Source organism: Anopheles aquasalis, chromosome 3 (assembly GCF_943734665.1).
Source record: "Anopheles aquasalis chromosome 3, idAnoAquaMG_Q_19, whole genome shotgun sequence".
Lineage (NCBI taxonomy): Eukaryota > Metazoa > Arthropoda > Insecta > Diptera > Culicidae > Anopheles > Anopheles aquasalis.
In genome coordinates, this window is record NC_064878.1 from 41334064 (window position 1) to 41341563 (window position 7500).

A 7500-nucleotide genomic window follows, 5' to 3' on the forward strand; every position below is an offset into this window, starting at 1 on the left:
CCCCAAATAAAATGGTACCATGTATTAGCGGATTTCCATCTATACACCAAATATGTATTGTTGGTCATGATTTATATTAACAGTTTAACTTATCGGGATCAGAAGTAACAATCTTGTTTTGAAGCATTATCAGGGAAAATTATCCAATATCCATAGTAAATTCTGGAAAACTACAACCAATGCAATTATTAAAAAACCGTCTTTTGAGTCAAAAACATTATAGTTTTGATGCTGTCAATAAGTAAAGTGATTGCGACGACTATCCATACGAAAACTCACGCCAATTGACGTCACAAATCCCTGACGACACGAAGAAAAACCCCAATCCCTCACATCTTCCTGATGCTCTGACAACCTTAAACGTGGAATTCGCAATCTTCGAATAGAAGAAAGTCTGTCTTATAAGTTTGATTACATAAACATGTGCAGAACAAGGTGGAAAGGTGTACAAAGTTTGTATTCTCAACAGAGACTTTAGGACACACTTTTTGAGCGGAATGATTGTCAATCAAACATCCATCTTCATCGAACTCGTCAACATTCCCGACTCATTCCCATTCCCATGCCGTACGCACAGGTCGATCGTCTAGGTTGATGTCATTTACAGTTCCTTCACCGCACTGCTGAAGCTCCGGACTGCTCAACTGAAACTTTTCCCTGCGAAACAAGTACATGACGCACAACGCCCGACCCTGGGACCGCACTTCACTTTAACCTTCTTTAAAACCATCAACCAGGCCACTCACACGAAGTCGTTAAACAAGTGGCAATGTGATGGCCCCCGCCGTCGCCGCCGCCAAACTAGAGCAAAAGTTGCTCCTCCTTTCCGGGACCGTCCACGGACCCGGTGGCAGCAACGGAACATCCAGCACGGAGCAGCAGCAGCAGCACGGAGCAGCAGCAGCTGGTGGAAGTTGGTAAATTAATCACGTAATCAAAGTAGGTCCCTCCACGAATGGGTCCACAGGCGAGACACATACTCGGCTCAACGACGTCCCATTTCATCGACGTTGTCGGCCGGCTACGTTGATGAGATTACTCCCGTGAAAAGTTTAATTCAAATGGGCAACAACAGCAACAAAAAAAAACCCAAAGCAGCGGAAGGGATAGCGTAAAATCGCTCACCAGCAAAAGTTTAAACGAACAAAGTGAGCACCAGAGCCGAGGTTCGATAAAAGAATTAGCTTCCGGGGAAGCGATCTCTCGCAGGATCAGTGCTGCCGATACGTGCACCGCATTCGACGTCACGCCGATTCGGCCGATGGGTACCTGGCCTTTTTCTGCCTTCAAAACTTCCCGTAAATCGCTTATCCTAGCGGGAGCGAGCGAGCGTTTGTGTCGCCTTTAGCGATGAAATTCAATTACACCATTACTCATTATGACATCGCGCTGCTTCGCTGTCGACTGGATGGTTAGCGGCCAAAGAAAAGAGGCACCGGAGGGCTGGAAGTGGGCGTTTCAAGGCCATTTTACGTGCTCCAAGCCCCTTCATTCTACACCAGCAGTAGCAAAAGCGCGAACGCGAGTATTGAAAGTAATTAATTTAAATGTTTCAACAATACATTAATTAATTAAAGGCACGATGGCACACAGACAACTCAGCAGGCCACGGTTACAATGGTGAGTGTCGAACAACGGGGAACGGACGTAGCACTCTGGTCGAGCAAAAATTCTAAGGTACAAAATGGCGCCCACCAGGGTTCCGGCAGGGTGAAAGAAATTATTCAATTCAAACGGGGCCTCCCGCTTATCATCGTGTTCCAATCGTGCTTCCTCCCCGTCGAACAGGAAACATACCAGCGACGGACGGAAACATCTCGTTATCGTAAGGGGAATGAATGGGGATGTATTTTATGCAAACATTTTACACGCAAATACCGGAAGCCGCTGGCCGGGGTCGCAGGATCGCGGAAGGAAACATAGGGCATCAGACCTCTGTGTTCCGCCTCTTCCGCTCGTTCGCTCCTGTTCCGCAGTGTTTGCTCTAAAATTTCCACGCAACCACGCTTTAAGCACAACCTGGCTGAGGCTCGTGATGGTAGCAGGCTTTAAAAAGAATACCCCAGCAACGGCGGTGTCAGCAAAGAACGGTTCACGGTGCTGCTGCTACTACTATTCGCACCATTCCGCGACACGATCCCAAACACGTGCTTCGTAATATCGATTCCCGGAAAAGCGTACCTTTTTCCTCGGTGCCAACACCTGTGCTTTGGGTCGTCCAGTCAGTCAAGTTGTGACCGGTTATGCGCAGACCGGAAACCATCACCTTTCCCTCGCTCGCTCGCTTCGCTTTTGCTCCGTGACCGTTCCCCGGTTCTGTGCAGCGGCCAGCCAGTCAGTCAGCCCCCAACATCATTTATGGATTCGCTTATTTATTTAAAAGCGAGCGAGCGAACGGTACCGAAGCGCGTTTACCTATACTTTGCTAAATATTATTACTTTCCGTCCGGAACGGGCGGTCGGTCCATTCGGTCGCTCGTCCCCCTCCCGCTAATGTGGCTGCTCCACCCGGGGGCACCATCTCACCACCTTACGGCGCATAAGTGTAAATACAATTTTGCATCGTTTCGCGCGATAGTGTCCACAAATTGCTCCACCACGAGCTCTATCAAACGGTGGTAAGTGCTGTACTCCGCTGCTCCGCTGCTCCTCCGCTGCTGCTGATGGATGCTGCCGATTGACATTGACGGTATGTCGAGGTGGGACGACATCGTGCCGTCGTAATGCATTCGCTGGCGCAATGGCATCGTGAAGCATTGGCACGGACTTCGTGGTGCACCTGGTGGTCCACGGTGGCACCTTTTCGCCAGATCGGACGGTCTCTGGTCCGAACGAACGAAAGGTAAACGTGAGTTGACATCCTCGTAAAAAAGATTGTAAAATGGAGCACGGCAGACGTCACTCAAGCCAAGGACCGAAGGAGTAACATCAGCAAGAAAGTTTTTTTGCAATTCTTTGAGTGATGTTTGGTTCAGAAAGAAGGTTTCCCATTAACACAAAATTGAATCGGAAAATGGTGTGCATCAATTGACGTGTCGAATGGTGTAGCAGTGCCAGGGGCAAATGCCAGACACAATACTCTGGTGTCTGGTACGCAAATGGCCGGTACGAAAGCGGCAAATTGCTCCTCAAAGCACCTCGTGTTCGAAGGGAAAACGGGGCACCAAAAAAGATTGGTATATGACACGGAGAGAACACTTTAACGCCCATAAGCTGCTTTCAACAAGTCGGGCACCGGCCCACACCGGCACCGGCAAGCCTATGCCATGGCGACAGATTTAAATGGCGCTGGATGTGATGTGATGGTCGCGGGAAAGCGTGGCAGGCAACATAATAAAACGTGAAGTTCGTAGGTGAGTTCGGTCGTTGTAAAAAAAGGGGCGAAAAGAGAACGACGAGAGTTTACAATCAATCTTTTGTAATCCCACTACCATCACTACCACTTTGCAGCCACTCGACACCAGTCGCCAGATGACAAACAATATTATTAATATACAGCACAATGATACAGCACCATTGCATGTTATTGAAATAAGAGCTCAACGACGCGTAAATAAATCGCGAAAAATCGATTGCACAATAATATGGCCGTACCGTGTTATGCTTTTACTATCAAACTACATTAAGCACCCCCGGTTTCAGTCATTTCTACCCAAAAAAAAGGATCAGTTTTGACGATTTTTTGTGACGCAACCAATCAATTTCAATTTTTCAAATGAATGGCATAGTAAACTACAACTTTTGAAGAATATTTGGTTCTATTTTAAGGGAGATTGATTAAAAACTTCATCCAAGACATCAAATTTATGAAGGTGAGTCTGCGAAAAGATACTTTCTCTGGTGCCCATCGTAGCTGCGTGATGGGTCATCAGAAAAATACAAATAGATATTCTTTTGAAAGATTATAAAATTATCCAGGGAGGTTCTGTCGAATTTTTGGTGATTTACACAATGTTCTTGAAAGGATCAGCATTTAGGGAAAAATGTTTTTAAAAATGTGTCACAAAACAAAATTAAATACCGAAGCCCTCCTTAAAAGATCTCTAGCAAATTGTGCCACAGCTTTTAAAAAGCAAATGTGATCCGAAAACAATAACGTAATTTTCCATCTTTTCATCTACTCTTCCGAGCATATTTTCCCATCAATCACTGATCATCTTATTCATGATACTGTCATTGAACAACCAATCAACCGGAGAGGTCTCTAACGGTTACGGTTTACACTTGTACCTTTTGTGTGGTATCTACACAAACCTTGTGGTCCGAGGTCATGTGGACCCGGTTTGCCGAGGATAAAGTCAATGTAAATGCAAATTCAAACATCACATCCACCATACGTGCAGGGACGACACCATTTATCCACCAGAGCGCCATCATCCTATTGATAAAGGTTGTCAGAGGATTTGCATGCTGTGTAACGCTTGCCCTCTTGTTACCTCCGAGGATGTAACAGACGTTAATGTTATTGACCTGTTAAACTAATTTAATATTTGAATAAAGGGCCATAATAATGGTGCATAATTCACAATCAGCCCAATGATTCTATTTCATTGATAGTAATTCTTTTGAACCGTTTATTTTGATGAATCAATCGTCCTGATTATAGAGACATCACAAGCACATTATTCCATTGCCACTCACACGGGATAGAATTTCCAAAGATAAAACTTGCCAAAAAGGACTCCCCTTTTCACGCTGCTACCGATAAGAGTTGATGAATGTTGCAAAAACCACATCCCACATCCTCCTGCTTGCCGTACCGTACACGAAAAAAGCGGGACACCAATTAGCAATTCAACGTTGGCCTCAGCACCGTCTCCCATCGGACCGATGCCACTGATGGTGGTGGTGCTGCTGGTGATGGTCCCTCGACCTTTAGTTCACCGGCAGCATCCTTCCAGCCATTACGTTCGCCCAATGAAATTGGCCCATTGGCGTAAATTGAATTTCATTTGAATGTGCTGTGCAGAGAAAGGGCACTCCCGAAAAAAAATTGGGAACACCATCGAGTCAATCAAACAAACTGGGCCGCTACGAACCGCTCATCGTAATGTAGCCGTACAATGGTGGTGGTTTGTTCGAATGGTGCTATGCCAATGATGCAGTGATAATTATTGATTATTACAGTTAATTAATTCCCAGTGGAGGGCTCTTGCCGCAGTGAAACGAGCCTGCAATGTTGCAATTGTTGGGCCAATTCTGTTATGTAATGAGCGCACTTTGTGACAAGTAAATCCTAATTTAATTACTTATCCGCATCCGCACTGTACTACTGATATTCACAACAGTGGAGCAGTAAAACTGCTGAATGAGCACGAACAGTATGAATAACCGATAGTACTACTAAAAAGAGGAACAGTACCAGCCCGATGCATCAATCAATCATATTGCTTCCTGCCTGGCACTCGATAGCAACTGGGAGTACCGGGAATCGACAAGATCACGTGCGGTTTACGCCGAGGCTCGATAGGTCCTCCAGAATAAGAGATGGTTGTTACCACGAAAGTACCACCGAACCGAACGTCTCTCGGAAAGGTACGGTTTCTGAGTAGACGAGAATACTGTACGGCATAACAGCCGTTGAATCAATATCCCGGTATCTATCCTTTTAGCAAGCAAACAAAGGGGCCTGCTGCACGGTACGGCCTTTCTTCAAATTCAAATCCATCGTACTGCTGTTCGTCCGGGTGCGGCCCAGACCGTGCTGATGCTCGGCATAAAAGGGGCCTCTATTTTGGGGTTTGCGATTACGTGCTCATTGGTCAGCATCATCGTGAGCCTGGGGAAGAAATAGACCGATACGAGGGATCAATCCTTACTTTCACGGTTCTTTGGCATTTTTGGGTTCGAATCGAACGACCGCGTTGCCATACCAACAGTAGCTGTTGCTCCTTTTTGCTCTTTTTGGAAATTTTTCATTAAAATTCTGCCAGTCCCTTGGTTCCTCTGCGGGAAATGGGGCTCCTTGCAGCCTTGCAGCAAATGCCGTCGATGATGGTCACTCGTGTTCACTCACTCACTCGCCCAGTAACGGCCGAAAGGTTCCCTATAATATATTAATTTATTCCAGGTCGATGACCACCAGGACCCCGCTCCATGTTGCTGGCTAGGAAGCAAATGTCTCAATCCAATGCAGCCTTCGATAAGGTTTCCTCCGACGACCTGCCAGCGACGGATCGTGCCGGGGACTGTGATCCGGTGCGGAGTACACGTTCGATAATGACCGTGATTATTAATGGCCTTTTCCCGGTTTTCTCCCGTGAATATTGCATAAAGGCACCATCATAAATTACTCACTCGTTACCCGCTTATTAGTGGAATCGTGCCGAGTGCCGAGAAGTTTCAATCGCGATCTCACATTAGTGTACCGGAAGCACCGGAAACTGGGCGAGAGTTCAGCAAACAAGTTCCATGATGGACGGTTGAGCGGAGAAGGACATCAGCAGTTCACCGTCGCGTTCCTGGAGTGTATGGAGGTATCGACAGTCGCAGCATAATATCCGATTTACCGACGAAGCCATCACTCTGTGGAGAGAATCAAAGCTTCCACCATACCCTGCCCCGTGTGCCTGCTTCCGTACTCCGTATTAAAGCGAAGCATCATGAATGATTAAGAAGATTACGCTGGAAGACTCTTGAAGTACACCGCGAACTCGATCCGACACTCGTCTACACCGACGGACGGAAAGGTGCGGCGGCATCACCATCACGATCCATCCACCGACCATCCGGTTCAGCGCTTCAATGATTCACAGAATTCAAACGCAGCCACCGCAGACAAGTGGTTTCGGTGGTGGTGGTCGGTTCTAGCTCGAAACCGAACGATTAGAAACTTTGCGTTTTCATTCGGCAAAGTGCCTCGGGGAAGAGGGAATCATCCTAGCTTGAGCCGAGACTTCTGTCTGCCGTCCATTCACAGGCAGCTTGAAGTGCTGGAAAGCTACCTTTTGCGTGGTGAACAATTTTCATTTCGCTGTTAACAGAAGAGCCTCATGTTTGCTAACTAAAAATACTTATAACGAGCTCTCCTCTCGATGTTGTACATGCAAAAGTGGGACTGTAAATCAATATCAAGTTACGCTACTCTCGGATGCAGCTTCAGCCCAGACGTCAGTGACGAAATGATATTCGATCCGATATAGTCACTTCAGAACCGGGGCTGCGCGTTGATGAGAGGAGTATAGCCAGCAAACATGCCAGAGAGCACCTTCAGCCTCGTTCCGCCCGAGGCTCTGGTGCGGCAGCAAACATGCAACAGGTGTTAATTAATCCCACGAGACCGTAAAAGATCTCTCCAGCATTAACGGTACCTCTGCGATGATATGAAAAGCCCCCATTTGGCTTGGCCACGTTCCCGGACCCGAAGAGATGGCGAGTGAGGTATTGAAAATTCCGGGAAAAAGCAGACAAATTCAATCTCTCTTTTAAACTTTGATTCAATATAAACGCTAACTAATTCAATCAGCTTCTTTTCAACTCGTTGCTTAATATCATTTTCAC